The 16,583-nt window shown below is 39.0% G+C and overlaps 1 long non-coding RNA gene across 1 annotated transcript in view; it reads left to right on the top strand.

The window, feature by feature from the left end:
* The window catches only part of LOC100725346 (uncharacterized), a 270,531-nt gene that overhangs the window by 39,866 nt on the left and 214,082 nt on the right, over positions 1-16,583 (top strand). The window contains exon 7 of the long non-coding RNA XR_010049930.1: positions 15,628-15,756. This is a non-coding gene — a long non-coding RNA (uncharacterized LOC100725346). The remainder of the gene's footprint in view (positions 1-15,627; positions 15,757-16,583) is intronic.

Below are 16,583 nucleotides of genomic sequence, written 5' to 3'. Positions count from 1 at the left end.
GGAACAAGGACAAAGATGACCCCTGATTTTCCAGTTATTCCCTGGGTGTTTAGAGAGGACTATGGATTTTCATTATTGATCCTAGATGTTATTGACCATTTCTCATGAATAATCGGGCACAAGTATTGGTGCATATTTAATTTCTGTTAATAACAGATTTGTAGATTGAAAACCTTCAACCTTGATGAATTATATTTATTTTTAATAAGTTTTCAGTGCATACAAAGGCTATTGTGTTGGTTCTTTTCTCATTCCTGGGACACAATACCTGACACCTGCAAGTTGAAGGAGGAAAAGTTATTTTAGCTCATAGGTTTTAGAAATTTCAGTCCATATTTGGTTGGTCAAAGGCAGGGCAACATGGCAGAGGGGCATTGCTGAGGAGAAACAGTTCCTGGTATGCCAGGCATGAAACAGTGGGACTTCGTTTTTTCTCTTTTTATTCAGGCCACAAGCCTATTGGTAGGTGCCACCCACAAGCAGAGTGAGTCTTCCGGCTTCAGTAAGTCCATCATTCATTCCCAGAATTATGCTAATCCAATTTTGGGCTAATGCAGTTTCATCCAGTTACCTCTCCAAAGCCCCACTTGCTCCCAGTGCCTGAGGCTTGGGGGAGCATCTAGACATAAGCCACAACACTCCTCTCCTGGCTTGCAAAGGTCTCATGCACATCCCTTTCCACAAAATGCATTTAATTTGCTTCTAAGAGTTTCCAAAATCCTAGTAATTTCTGTATTACTGGAAAATTTAAGTCCAAATTCTCTTCTGAGATTTAAGGCAAACTTTTATGTGCAAGCCTCTATAAAAGTGGAAAATTAAACACTTCTAATATATAATGGCATAAGATAAACATTCCCATTCCAAGAAGTTCTAATAGGGAGATACAAAAGAATGGGACAAAAACAATCCAGCAGGGCAAACATTAAATCTCCAGTTCTGTGTACAGCACCCAAGGTCATCTGTGGCGGGATGTGCAGAGCTTTTCTTCCATTTATGAAGTTTATTGGTACAATTTAGGTACACATATTGACCACATTCATTATAGGAAGTTTGTGCCTGTACATGATATGTCAGGATTTCTTTCTTTCTTCTTTTTTTTTTTTTTTTTTTTTTGCATTCCCATTTTCTCTTTGGAAACTCTCTTCCTCTCCCTGTTCATGAAGCTCTGTTTTCATTTTATCCTTCTTTTCTCAATTTTTCCTTTTCCGTCTTTCCTTGCTGTCAGTTGTAGCCTTCAGGGCTTCTCTCTTGGGCCGTCTTTGCTTATTTCTTGTGGCTTTCCTTGGGCAGTCCATATTCCTGGCTTCAACAAACTTCGGGGTTCTGCATGGCACTTTTGACTTTACATACAGAGCTTTACACACTGCCTTCTCCAAGGCACATTGACTGCCCTCTCAGACCTTCTCTGGAAATCTGTGTGGATGTCAGAAGCTTCCTTGACTCCACAACTCCTGCATTCTGTATGAGTGAAAAACCTGTACCACTTGAATGATGCCAATGTCAGCTGCCAAGTGGAGAATTTCCCAAGTTTCTCTCTGTCTTGCCTATAAAGGTCAAGTGCTTGTATGGCTGAGCACTGTGAAGCCAGTCCCAAGGAACAATTCTCTAGGGTGCTGCCATTGTGAAACTTGCCTTAGAGAATTTCTTCTCAAAGCAAAGATTTTCATCTTTGCAATTGTGGGGCTGCCGAGGTTGGAGTCCTGTTGGTTCTGCAGTGCCCTTAGGTCATGTTTTTTTTTTTTATTGTGCAATTAAAAATTGTATGACTTTTTGCTACTAATCTTTTCAGCAATCAGGTTGTCCTCTATTCCTTCTTTGCAGGCTACAGCTGTACTGGATCTTTCTTTCTGGCCAACCTCAAATATTTCAAAAGACTTGCTCTTGATTTTTAAACTTTGTTCTTGATTGTTGTAGTAGATCTGCCTAAAGCCTCCCAATAGTAGCCATACTACTGCCTCAACATACTACTGCTTTGAATTTTTTCCACCAAATTAATTAGTCTACTGCACTTAATTATAGTCTCCTGAAAAGTTTCTGGACATGAATAAAATGCAGACAAATTTTCTGCCAGAGCATAACACACATGGCTTGGAATCCAACTGCCAATGGGATCCTTTCCAACTAAAATTGGTTGAACCTGCTCTTTTGGGGCTGTCAGAATTGTGGTCTTCTGAGCTCTGACTCCAGAATCTCCCACCAAGCTCAGCTTGCAGGGTTCTAGGGATGTGTTTCCATCAGGGATCTACAGATCTTTACAAACTTCTGTACAACATTTCTGAAGGCTTCTGCACCACAAGTCAGGTAGTATCCCAGCAGTGACTCCGCTTTTCTGTCTTAGTTACTTTGTCATTACTGAGATCAAACATCCAACACTCACAATTTAGAGGAGGAAAGGCATATTGTGGCTCACAGTTTGTGAAGGTTTCAGTGCATAATCAGTTGGCTCCAACTGATGGCATCACAGAGGGGCAGCACAGAAGAGAAACAGTCCATGGCAAGGGAGGCAGGAAGCACTGAGACTTTCTTTTTCCCTTTTTATTTCACTTAGGCTACGAGCCTATTGATTTGTGTCTTGCACACGGGGGTGGGTCTTCCTTCTTCAAAAAGGTCACCATGCACTCTCAGAAACCTATCAGTGGACTAACTTAGTGTCACACAGCCTTGATCCCATTACCTGCTCAGAGTCCCAACTATGAGTGCATGAGTGTTTGGGGGGCCGTCTGGATCTGTGAAGTTATGGTTATGAATGACTCATGAACAGTATCAGAAAATAATCACTAGTAATTGTTTATACTCCCAGATAGGTAAAAGTCAGAAGTATTTTTTAAAAGTGATTTTGAGAACTTTAGAATCAAAATGTGTTCATCATTTTAATTATCTTGGATGAGTAAAATCCCAGACATATTTTCCTATTTATTTTTGTTTTTTAGTACTAGAAATTGAACTCAGGACCTTGTGCTTGACAGGCTGGAACTGTGCCACTGAGCTTTATCCTCAGCCCCAGATGCATTTTTCTAACCTGTGGATAATAGTAATTGTAGGATAGTGTAGGAATTTAATGAATTACAGCTGTGTAACTTGCTAAGCATTATTCCTGCTATATTGGAAGAAGTCAATAATATCAACATTTTCAAATACCCGTTATTGAAAACAGTGTGAAGATTCCTTAAGAAAATAAAGCTAGAAATTCCATTTGATCCACTATTCATTTTCAATGTATCGTCTTCAAAGAGTTAAAGATACCATGTCACAGTGGTCCGTGCGTACCCATGTCTTTATTAGTAGAGCTGCTAACAGCTACATCTTGGGAGTCAGCAGTATGTTCATCAAGAGGTGAATGGAACAGTGTAGTATTGCTCCACCAGAAAGAAGGAAAAATTTGAATAATTTGTAGGAAAATTGATGCAACTTGAGACAATAATGTTAAGTGAAATAAATCAGATATACAAGCTCAAGTAGCACATGGTTTCTCTTAGGTAAGAGGCTCAAAACATAAGTAAACCATACAGTAAAGGATAAATAATAGGAATTAGAAAGAGAGTTCTTTTGAGAACAGGAAAGAGACAATGAGAGGAATGGGGCATGGGAGATAACAAAATAATTAAGATGTGTTAAACACAGGCAAGTGGAAAAACTCTTGAAATTTTTGTGCCTTATTCGTGTGTCTCCTGTGATCACATTATTGCTTGTAATTTCATAAAAGTAAATACATTAATATTTTAGGAGGAGCATAGATTGGAGGAGACTCCTACATTTTCCTCAGTTGAGGAAAAAGTGTTCCAAAGTCTGGCTGGAGGGCAGTGGAGATAGGTAAGGGGTGGGGGAGAGAGAGAGAGAGAGAGAGAGAGAGAGAGAGAGAGAGAGAGAGAGAGAGAGAGAGAGAGAGAGAGAGAGAGAGACAAGTGACTGGGTAGCAAATGAGTAGCAATTGAAGATAAACAGCCAAGAGAGAAAGCTGTGCATCTTAAAATGCCATGGTGTGCAGACACATCAGACAAGACAGACAAAGCCTTTGGAAGGATTCTTAAAGACAAAGAATTAGTTGCAGATTTATGAGTTGGTGTCCAACTCAGAGGCTGAGTCTCAGTTGTAAGAATGATGATGACCAGCTGGGGTGACATATTCTAGAACTGGACTGGGGTGAGGACTGCACAGCTGTGTAAGTTACTGAAGTGTCATTAGACTTGCTATTTGCAATAGATAGATTTTATAGCATGTAAAGTGGACCTAAATAAAAGTGTTTAAGGACAGAACTATGGTGGCCAGCACATGAGTCAGATTTGCCTTCCAGTTGGCTATGATGGTGCATTGCATGGCTCTGCTGTTTTCACCCATCCATTGATTCCACCTCTAATTCACAGACTTCTGTCTGCCCATTTGTCCAGCCATCCTGTAAGTCATCATCCACACCACCATCCCTGTGAACGGAGGTTTTGGTTAAGAGTAATGAATTAGGCAGGAAATGTAGTGTAAAGAACTTAGAGTGATTAAAGTTATGCTTCTTAAGATTTGGCAGAGAAGGTGAGAGAGAGAGAGAGAGAGAGAGAGAGAGAGAGAGAGATAGACATAGAGAGAGAATGAAAGAGACAGAGACAGAGGCAGAAAGACAGAATTTTTTGAAAATGAGAATTTACCTTATAGGCTGTTTGAATATGTGAATTTAAAAATGATATTGTCTTCATTCTTTAGCTAGATACTCAGAATCTGTTGTTCTAGGGAATAGAAAACATTGATTAAAAGTTCTGGCTTCAGTCAGATTTAGGTCATGACTTTCCGTGCCTTACGCAAATGCAGTAGCATCTTTGAACTTCAATTTCTCCATCTGTAAAACAGGGTTGATAATTCTGCTATGTAGAGTTGCTAACAAAATGAAATGGGATAACACATGGAAAACACTTAGCTGATCACCAAGCTCATAGCACGTGCTCAGTAAATGTTAATTATGACAGTTACTATACCCATGCCAGACTATTTAAGATTCTCCCAGTTCATCATTTGTTTTGGCAAAGATTAAAACTGAGTTCTCCCCATGAGATCTGTGTCCTGCCCCTTTTCAGATTTCTATATAACATAATTTTGTGTCCTACAGAAATGATTTTTCTGTCTCTGAAACACTTGAGAACATTTGTCCTGCTTGTATTTCACTCCATATAGATTGCCTAGTTTTGATGCCACCCCACATGCAACTTAGCTCTTCTTAGAGTTTGTAACATAGCTGTGGGCAGGGGGTATTTTAAATACCTTTGCATTTCTGGATGCTTGTCCCCAAATTGGGTACCTATTTAATCCTGGCTGGATGGTTGCTCCCTCACTTGTGGTAAGGTGGCCTTGAATAAATACTAGAAACAGTGGCCTGCATTATTTAAACAGACAGTTATTGTGGCACAGTGGTGAGACTCAGTCACAAAGGATTCAGCACTAGGTTTGTCCCATGGCCCTTCCCTGACCTTGGGATAAAATTTTCCCTACTCCTTGCATCGTGAGTGGACAGGGCACATGTCTGATAGAATGATGTACATTGGAAAATCTTCTATTTTTCTTACTGTAAATTAGAATGTTTAAACCATTTTATTTTAATTGGCAATAATTGTGCATGTTTAAGGGTTATAATGTGAATGCTTTGAGATGTTTGCAATGGTGTTTGGAAAGTTTTACCTGTGCTGTCAGAGGCATGTAGTAAGAAAAGTTCAAGTCACCCAGAAACAATGAGAAATACAGCATAGAGCACATATGAGAAAAGATGAACCTGTGACACTGGTTCCAGTCTCATGATGAGTAGAAACATGACAGCTACTTATCTATCAGTTTTGATGTAGCACTTGAAGGACAGGCTCTTTGGTCAAGGGAGCTCTGGTGCCTAAAATCATTCCTGGAGTGAAAAAACCTTGCTGTCTTGCTCCTTGAGCCTTTGTAGAAGTGTTATCAAGTGCCAGAGGCTTTGGATGGCTAACAAGTTAACCTCTTAGTCCTCTTGTTACTGGGGCAATCAGCAGTTAGCAGTTCACAGACATGAGGCTGGGTGTAACACCACATCCACCAGGGATGTGTATTTCCCAGCAGTCCAGGAAATGGCTACATTTCCCGCTTTTTAACAGCTGAGTTTTGCTGCGGTAGAAGGATATGACGTACTGGGGGTAGACAGAGATTGCGCTTAGCCAGACCTGATTGAAAACCCTGGCATTGCTGCGAGGTGGGTGTTGGTGAATATGAGGCCTGGAGCATCCCTTTTATTACCTCGAAATTATAGCATTATTGTTCTGAACTTCATCATTACTGAACTAGCATAGCTGTCCTCCCCACTGTGGGCACTGTTTACTGATGAGACTCTGGATACATGTGTAGCTGGAGCTGTTCCTAGTGGTTTCTGTGCATCAGTGTAATTAACTTTCTCAGTGACATATTAATAAGGTGTATTATGCTAGTATTATCCTCATCTAAAACTTCCAGTATTGGTAATATTTAATAAAATGTATTTTAATCTTCCAGATTAAATGTAACCTAAGTGTGGTTGGTTTAAAATTCTATTTCAAAGACAAAAGCATCCTAGAATCTCATAGTTGAAATGAATTAACTTTGAAAGTTTGTCTAGTCCAGGGATTTCTGTATTTTCTAAACCCCAAATTGTTGTTCCCATGTTCCATATGTCAAAAATATAGAAACAGCTATCCTATTGAATTGGGACAGGGGACTTGAACTCTGTGTAACAATTTATCTGTGGCCAGAGCTCTGAGGAACATGCACTGAAAATCATTGATGTTCTTCATTTTCCAGGATATATACCTAGATAAACAAAGTGATTTCTAATATTTCTCAGATGCAGACTCTGAATTGCAAATTATGTATCTTGATTCCTAAATATAGTTGTTTCTATGAGACCACAGTGTGTGCTTCTACATAATAACTATTATTTACTAAAATTTACTGACTCCAAGGTGATAAAATACCTTTGGATATTTTATACTGGAACTTTGAAGCTTTTGTAGTAGATCTAACCTGTTCCTCCTAGATCCCCCCAAAGTGCTGTATGATATGTAAACAATTTCTTTTTGGAAATTTGATGGGTTAGGTGTGGGGTTAGGTCTGTGATTAGGGTTAGGGCAGTAGAGTAAGAGGGGAAAATTAGAGGCACAAAATACTGAAAAATTCTGATTGCACTAAAACAAGTAAGTAAACTGGGTTTGGCATTTGTCCCGAGGAGACTTTTAGTCCTGTGTGTTTTGGGGTGTGGCTTCTGAAGGACCCAGTGACAAGACTGCATACCATATACCTAGTGGCAATGGCTTAAGTAAGAACCTTGAAGGGTAAACCTCTCTGAAGATGAATTAGGAGAAAAATCACTGTGTGAGGGAAGACCTGCCTGTCAGCCTTAAATCTAGACTGTGGTCTACCAGGGAAAATATCCATTCCCAAAAGGTTAGCTCTACAATTGTTCTTGGTTAATTCTCATCCCCAAAGTGAAAGTGCAGTTTACAGTAATCTTAGTTTGGTAATTCCCCAGGGAACTGAGGGGACCAAGTGCAAATACTATCTGAGGAAATGCAATTTAAAACCTCAAGTAATTGTCCCAGATTAAATTCCAAATGATATGAGGTTTCAATTAAAAGAATTACTCAAGCCAAGAGGAACATGGGGGATAGATAGCAGCAGCCTCAGAGGCTCTCTGAGAAACCGCACTTGAAATCCAGGAATTGTGCTGGGCAGGATGTCCTAAGCAAGGGGGGATATTCTTTGCCGACCCAGGAATGAACTAAATTAAGAGAAACCAACTAGAAACGCAATGCCGGTGATACAGCAGGAACAGATAAGGTCTCAGCACGGAAGCTGGCCCTCGCGCCACTGGAAACTGAGATCTGAATTTCCTGCAACCACTGTTGCGTCCTGGTCGGCACAGGGGGGAGAGAGGCGTGAAAGCTCAGAGAGTGTGAAGCATTGAATGTAGTTGGGAGTGGGTCTGGCTGGGTGCTCTGCATCGACCTGTGGTGAGTGAGCGGATCGGGACCCTTCCATAGAAAAGGAGGCTTCATAAAAGTCAACGAGAATGGGCGTTATAATAAATCTCATTATCTTCACAGCTGATGCCTAAATTTTCGAACCTGATACTATCCAGCAAAACAAAATAGGGGAACATCAGTTAAAAACCAGATGGTTAGAGTAATACAGGGCTTTAAATCGAGGTAATGGAAAGTCAAAGTGGGTTACTATAATATATCCTGCTATTTTTTTTCCTTTAATTAAAAGGATAAAAATTTTAAAAAAGTATTAAAAAAGTAAATAATGGAGTGGAGATTGAGATAAAAGAGGGCATAACAACGAAACAGTGCAGATCAAAACATAACCATTTAAGCAGAATAGTGTTTCATCACCAGATAATCCTGACCTAAAAGTAGTTACCATATTGTCTCTTTCCTTGAAATCCTTGAGTACAACTTCGTATACTGTAGCATTAAGTATATCAAAACAATGAAAAACCATTTAAGAGAATGACAGCATTACAGAGTATTTAGAATCGACTAACAGAAAATGAATAATGGTTTCTGTATAATCTCCTTGTCTTTAAAAGGTTTTTGCTTATACTATCGTACATAATAAAATCCAGTAAGATACAACCTGTTTAGACCATTGGAGACAGAAGGACAAAAGCTAGATGAGACTTCAAAACAAGATGATACTAAATCAGTATTACCTATTAAGATGTCATTTTCTCCAAAATAGCTGTTCCTATCATCCAATCTTCTCTGCCTCATTTCTGTTGAGCTCTTATTCTGTCAGTAGCTGTCAGTTTGTCTTCTTCACTTTGTTCTCTGCTCCATTAGTTGTGGCCTCCACTATTTCTGGATTCTTTGTATTTTTCTTCTTTTAGAATATCCTGCAATACTCTCTGTAGAGTTGAATTGGTGGTTGCAAATTCCCCCAGTTCCTCTTTATCCTGGAAGCACCTCGTTTTTCCATCAATTTCCAGGGACAGTTGTGCAGGATATCTCAATCTAGGCTGGAGATTATTCTCTTTCAAAGCTTGAATTATTTCCCCCCACGCTCTTCGTGATTTGATGGTTTGTGCAGAGGAATCTGCTGTAATTCTGATGGGTGTTCCCTTGTAAGTGGTCTGTTTCTTGTCTCTTACAGCTTTTAATATTCTGTGCTTGTATTGAATTTCTGGAATTTTTATTATTATATGCCTGGGTGTTGCTCTGATTGGGTTGTAGGTAGCTGGGGTCCTGTATGCCTGATACATCTGAGTATCTTTACCTTTTGCTAAATTAGGAAAATTCTCCTGGATTATTTCTGTGAGTAGCTTTTGTAGTTCATTTGTTTGTGTCCCTACTTCTTCTTTTATGTTCTTAATCCTTAAGTTATGGATCCTCTTATCATCTTCTTGTCTTTGTATTATTGCTGTTTGTTTCTTTGTTATTTTTAAGAAGTTTTTCATTTCATTCTCCCATATTACAATTCTGCCCTCCAGTTCAGATAGTCTGTCCTTAGTTTCTTTCAAGCTGTTATGCCAGTCTTCAATAGACTTCTTAGTTTCTTGGTAGTCCCTTTGAACCTGCTTCACGTATTCTATGCTTTCCCTGTTTTCTCCATCAAACAATTCTCCCCTCTTTTTCTGTTCTTCCATTCCACCATCTGTTTTTTCTTGGGTGGGGCTTAGCATTTCTCTAACCATTTTGCATACTTCTAGCTTCAGGTCGTTGATAACTTCATTCCTGAATTGGTCTATGAGGCTCTCTATATGGTGCTTTATGTATATTGGTGCGGTGTCCGCTATTGCCTGTTTCTCAGAATGGGGGGCCGAGGAGCCTTTCTTGTTGCTGCCTCTTCCCATATTCTCTGTTCCTTATATATGCAAGCTTATATGAGAGGCCCAGCTGCTCTCCCTGTCAGCCACAGCCTGATCGAATTGCGCCGGTTAGGTGTTCCCACTCACCGCTGCGCACGAGGCAGCCTATGCAGGGGCCCACCCCTCCTAGCCTCCATCAGGCTCTGGGATCTGGGTTGGGCCAGCCTACCGGGTCTGCCGGCAGCGTCACGCAGGCCAGGCACTTTTCACCAATCCCACCCGAGAGGGGAATGTGTGGCTGGAGTAGCCACCGCGCCCTGCTCCCGCAGGACTGCTCAGGCCCAGAAAGTCCGCTGGAGTCAAACTGTGGTGGAGTGTCAGTTTCTCTCACTCACCTCGCCACAAGTTAGAACATGCCTCCCTGCCCGTCCTGTTTTCGACTCCGTTTGCAGACTCCCGTTCTCAGAGTTTCCGTGCGTCTCTCTCCTTGCCGAGCCAATGTAGAGGCAGCCAGCCACCGCGCGGCGGGAAACCCAAATCGCGGCTTCCAATGGCGCAGGGTCCAGCCTCAGCAGCGAGACTTTTCTGTTCCTGTTTTAGCACGAGGACTGCATTCCAAGTTGGTTTCTCTCAGCCGAGTTCGTTCCTGAGTCAGCAGAGCATAACTCCACCTGCTTATGTCTCTTTAGTCCGCACCATACCTGGCTTCTGAGCCTAGTTTTTCAGAGAGCCTCCGGTAGTTGCTGTTATCTGTCCGCCATGTTCTCGTTGACTTTTATCTACTTTTGAAGACCTACAATGTCTCCAATGTTTTGGTTTTGTCGGTTTTGTTCTTTACTGTTTTGTTCAATTGTATTATAACTAATGGTATAGGCAATTCTATTAGAGATAGCGGGAGGCATTATGGTAACCATTGTTGATCACCTTGTATTATGTTTTCACATTATCTATTATGTCCACCCTTTTGACTTGACCGATTCTGTTCTGTTATGTCACATTTGGTTTTACTCTCTTCCAAAAAAGTAATAAGAACCATGAGAGCAATGAAACCCAAAATGTGTAATAGTCATTGTACAAAAGAGAGGAAAAGAAAGTGTTCTAAACTATATAACTGCATGTTTATTTAAGTGTATAAGATAGAATATGATATCACAGAGTTTTATTGGATCATTGAACAGAACTGTTTGCCGTATCATTGATGGAATGTCCACTTTACAAGCTTTAATTTTGTGACTTGAATAATTATTTCTAAGATGACAATATGTAATCCATTAACTAGTGATTTCCTGCTGTTCATTTTTTTTCTGCAAATCTGTATAACTTGTACCCTTTCTCTGCTTTTTTTTTTCTTTTCTCCTTAAATAAAATAAAAAAAAAATAAAAAATAAATAAAAAAAAAAGGAGGCTTCAGCAGAGGACACATTCAGACCAGGCAGTCTTCCCTGAACGAGATGCTATAGTGACTTCAGTCACATATCCCCCTCTCAAGCAGAATTGGTGGGGAGTTCCTGGCCTGCAAGACACCACTGGCTGATATTCAGTAGTTTAGTCCAACCCAGGTCCCAGCACCTGGAGGTGCACCCTAGTGATGAAGCCTTCAGTAGGTTGACCTGGAGGGGCGGGCCCGGCATAGACTGCCCAAGTCTGTGTCTCCCTGGTGCGCTGCGGTGGGCAGCAACACCTAGCCAGCACAATTCAAACAGACTGTGGCCTACAGGGGAAGAAGCTGGGCCTCCTATATATGCTTATATATAAGGAACAAAGAATATGGGAAGAGGGCGCAACAAGAGAGGGTCCTCAGCCCCCAATCCTGAGAAACATGCAATAGCAGACACAGCACCAATAGACATAAAGCACTATCACCAGAGTCTCATAGACGAGTTCAGGAATGAAGTTATTAATGACCTGAAGCAAGACATAAGCAGAATTGTTAGAGAAATGCTAAGCACCACCTAAAAGAAAACAGATGGTGGAATGGAAGAACAGAAAAAAAAGGGAGAATTGTTTGATGGAGAAAAGAGAGAAAACATAGAATATGTGAAACAGATTCAAAGAGATTACCAGGAAACTAAAAACTCAATCGAAAACTGGCATAACAGCTTGAAAGATACTAAGGATAGATTATCTGAACTGGAGGGCAGATTTGTAATATGGGAGCATGAAATGAGAAACTTCTTAAAAAAACAAAAAAACAAACATCAACAATACAAAAACTAGAAGATGATAAGAGGATCTATAACTTAAGAATTAGGAACATAAGAGAAGAAGTGGGGACACAAACAAATGGACTACAAAAGCTATCCACAGAAATAATCCCAGAGAATTTCCCTAATTTAGCAAATGGTAAAGATACTCAGATATATGAGGCATACAGGACTCCAGCCACCTACAACCCAAACAGAGCTACACCCAGGCATATAATAATCAAAATTCCAGAAATCTAATTTAAGAACAGAATATTAAAAGCCATCAGAGACAAGAAACAGATCACTTACAAGGGAACACCCATCAGAATTACAGCAGACTTCTTGGCACAAACCATCAAATCATGAAGAGCGTGGGGGGAAATAATTCAGGCTTTGAAAGATAATAACCTCCAGCCAAGACTGATATATCCTGAACAACTGTCCCTAGAAATTGATGGAAAAACAAGGTGCTTCCAGGATAAAGAAAAACTAGGGGAATTTCCAACTACTAATTCAACTCTAGAGAGAATACTGCAGGATAGTCTAAAAAAGGAAAATACCAAGATTCCAGAAATAGTGGCAGAGAGGCCACAATGAATGGAGCAGAAAACAAAATGAAGAAGACAAACTGACAACAAATGACAGAAAAAGAGCTCAACAGAAATGAGGCAGAGAAGATCGGAAGGTAGGAACAGCTATTTTGGAGAAAACAAGACATCATAATAGGTAGTGCTGATTTAGTATCATCTTGTTATGAAGTCCCATCAAACTTGTGTTCTTCTGTCTCCATTGGTCTTAAAAGGTTGTATCTTATTGGATTTTATTATATATGATAATATAAGCAAAAACTTTTATAGACAAGGAGTTTATATAGAAACTATTGTTCATTTTCTGTTAATTGGTCCTAAATATGCTGTAATAATGTCATTCTCTTGAATGGTTTTATAATGTCTTGATATGTTTGGTGCTACAGTATATCAAGTTTATACTAAAAATTTCAAGGAAAGAGACACTATGGTAACTATTTTTATGTCAGGATATCTTGTAGTGAAACACTATTTTGCTCAAATGGTTATGATTTGACCTTCGCTGTTCTGTTGTTATGCCCTCTTTTATCTCAGTCTCCTTTTTTTGAATTATTTACTTTTTTCTTTTTATTTTTTTAATTAAAGGCAAATTAGATAAAAATAGGAGGATACATTATAGTAACCTACTTTGATTTCCTATTAACTTGATTTGAAATCCTGTATTGCCCTCACCTTCTTGTTTTGACTTATTTTCCTCTATTCTGCTTTGCTTGATAGTACCAAGTTTGAAAGTATAGGTATAACTGTGAAGACAATAAGAATCATTATGACGCCCATTCCAGTTGACTATTATTTCTTTTAAAATCCTGTTATGTCTCCAATGCTTTGGTTTTATTCTTTACTATTTAGTTCAATTCTATTATAACTGCCAATTCTTCTTAAAATAGCAAGAGGCAGTATGGTAACCATTGTTGATCACCTTATATTTTGTTTTTACATTATCTATTATGTCTATCCTTTTGATTTGACTGACTGTGTTCTGATATCTCGCCTTTGGTTTTACTCTCTTCAAAAGAAGTAATAAGAACTGTGGGAGTAGTAAAACCCAACATGTGTAATTGTCGTTGTACAAAAGAAAAGAAAGTGCTCTAAAGGTTATAACTGCATATATGTTTAAGTGTATAAGATAGATAACCATATTACTGAGTGTTTTTTGGATCATTGAACAAAACTGTTTACATTCTCACTGTTTGAAAGTCCACTTTATATGCTTCAGTAATGTAACTTGAACAACTATTTCTAAGATGAGCATATGTAATCTATTAACTAGTGATTTCTTACTGTTTATTTTTTAAATTTTGTATTACTTGTAAAAAAAAGAATTACTCAAAACATAAAAGCATCTTGTGTGACACTTAGCATAAACAACTAAAAGATTATGTGTATTCAAAATTGAAAATATTGGAATTATTCATGTAAAATATGCATGTGTAAAGTGTTTAAAAGAAATAAAATCTAGTACACTTAAAAGATGAAAGAATAAAGGACTATCAAATTAGTTCAAACAGGTTAAAAAAGAATTAAACAGCAATCTAGAAAATGAAAATATAGTAAGTGAAAATTCCACCAATATCAGTGACTAAAACAGAATGTGGCCGAGCTCAAGACAGAAATAATAACTGAAAGACATATCTAGAAGTCACAAAGTTCAGCCTAGAGAGGAAAATATGTGTATTATATGAAAGCAAATCTAAGCATCAGGAAGAAGCACTCACAGAGACTATGTTTGAAGAAAGAATATTTGACAATTTTCTTAAATGACAAAAGAGTTCCTCAACACTAAGTCTCAAGAATTCCAAGAAACCCTAAATAAAAATAAATGAACAAGTATAGCCCTTAAAATAAAACTAAAGAATACAAACTAAATCAGTCAACCAATCAACCAGTCCAACAACTAACCAACCAATCTAACAAAGAACTAACCAGTGAACCAACCAGCCAACCAAACCAACCAGTCAAGCAACCAAGCAACCAAACAAACAAAAACTTGATCTTTAAAGTACACAGAAAGAAAAGAGGTAGCTACACATCAAGGAATTAGACTGGCAATTGAATACTCATTAATGATCAAAAGAAATTATAAGGAATGAAATAATGTCTTAAATATTGAGTTGTCAATAAATGTTGAGATAGAAAAACTATATGCAGTAAAACCTTTTAAAGTATGAGGATAGTCTATGGAAATATTTAGATGAATTAAAATTTAGTACAGTAACTGTTAAAAAATCTACACTAAAGGAACCTTCTAAGGAATACTTAGGAAGAAAAAGAATTATTCTTAAGGGAATGGCAGGAATTCTGCAAGGAATATTGAGCAAAAAAAAGTTAAATATGCGCTTTAAAAAGATTCCCCTGGAAATATATTTAACTATGTCTGTAGCAATCTTGTTTATAATTCAAAATGTGAAAATAACTCAAAATAAATTGTGGAATCTGCATACTATGGAATAGTTTACAACGTTGACAACTGATTCCTTTAATCATTGATGGATGAATAGAACAAAGTACACCATATAGACTGGCACAATATAGTTTTATTTCTGTGGACATTAAAATGTTCAAAGCTAAGTGATATTTGTTTGAGGACAAGCACTTGTGTATGGCTAAATAATAGATATGTGAAAGGGAGAAATCAACACAAAATCCAATGCTTATCTCTGGTGGAGAAGGATTCATTGGATGGATATAATGAAGTGTTACTGATAATATTGTCATTTTATTTTATATATTTGTATCTTTTGTGTGTATTGTAACTTTTATGTGAAAACAGTTATAAAGATTAATTATGTAAGAAGGTAATAGGAAAAGGATTTGGGAGCCACATAGGTAACAGCCTTCTGGTAGGAACAACCTTAGCAGTCTGAGTATCCAGGAAAAAGAACCCTTAAGCCATGAGGCGGTCTAAAGTGTCCTGTCTCTCTTTTCCATCTTTACCCACCCCAGCTTTGCACACTGCTAACCTGTGTGTTCATGCACTGTGACAGGTAGTGACAAATGTTTTGTGTTTTGTGTTTTTTTATCTGGAGGTCTTCTATTTCCTCCTTTCCTGATGTAAAATTTTGTGTGCGTCTTACAGGTCATAACTTCTGCGTGGAAGCACTTAAATGTGGTGAAAACTCAGAGTGCAAAACCTGGAATATGAAAGTGACTTGTGAGTGCAAGAGTGGTTACATCTCTGTCCAAGGAGACCCCGCCTACTGTGAAGGTGAGGAGGAGGAACAGGCTCCTGAGAGATGGGGTAAAGACTGACAGCCATCACTGGCCTCTGTTCCTGGGGGCTCTTACAAACACCCTACATTACTCCAGGTGCTCTGCTCTCTGGCTTTATCCGGGCTTTCTCACCTGAGAGAACAAGGTCCTGGAAGCTGGAGAGGAATGCAGGGACTCAGCACATCCTATGTTGCACTGTGTCTTCTGACCAGAATGATCCTAACACATGGGTTCCACTTTCAATTTTGAGGAGACTGTAATCTCCAACTTCAGTTATGTACTGTGTGCTGGATTCTCTTCCGATAGCGTTTGGCATTTGTTTAACCCCAGAGATCATCTTTTTCAGGTGTCAAGGTGGGGGTTTTTTCAGCTGGATTTCTTAATGATTGATTCATGTACTGCCTATTACGGATCTATAAGAATCACAGTGATAGCAGTCATGAGTTTGGCTCCTGAGCTGAGACCATTACACTGGTTTCTATGATGCTGTTTTCTACTCTGCAGGGCAGAGCAACTCCTCTGTCGCATGTGAACAGTTCTTTCTAAACTCAGCTTGGTGGTGGGCGCCGTGTGTCCTGTTCCTTTAATATGGCAGAGGTGTGGCTTAGCTCTTCCTGTGCAGGGGTGCTGCTGCAATACCTGAGCCCACCCTTTCCTGAGGTGCCCTCTGGCTCTCCCCTGTCAGATTAGAGAACTTCTACCAGGCAAGGGGATGACTGGACACTTCCTGTCCCAGTTCCTATCATTGCGGTCATTCCTTTTACTGTCACTAATTAAATACTAAGCCATGGTGATCTGGTAATTGGGGAGGTAGCTCTCTTG

The sequence above is a fragment of the Cavia porcellus genome, unplaced genomic scaffold (assembly GCF_034190915.1).
Source record: "Cavia porcellus strain 051 isolate PalLab524CR breed Dunkin Hartley unplaced genomic scaffold, mCavPor4.1 scaffold_9, whole genome shotgun sequence".
In the NCBI taxonomy this organism is placed as follows: Eukaryota; Metazoa; Chordata; class Mammalia; order Rodentia; family Caviidae; genus Cavia; species Cavia porcellus.
The sequence above is the reverse complement of the archived record's forward strand: the minus strand, read 5'-3'. Positions and strand labels throughout refer to the sequence as shown.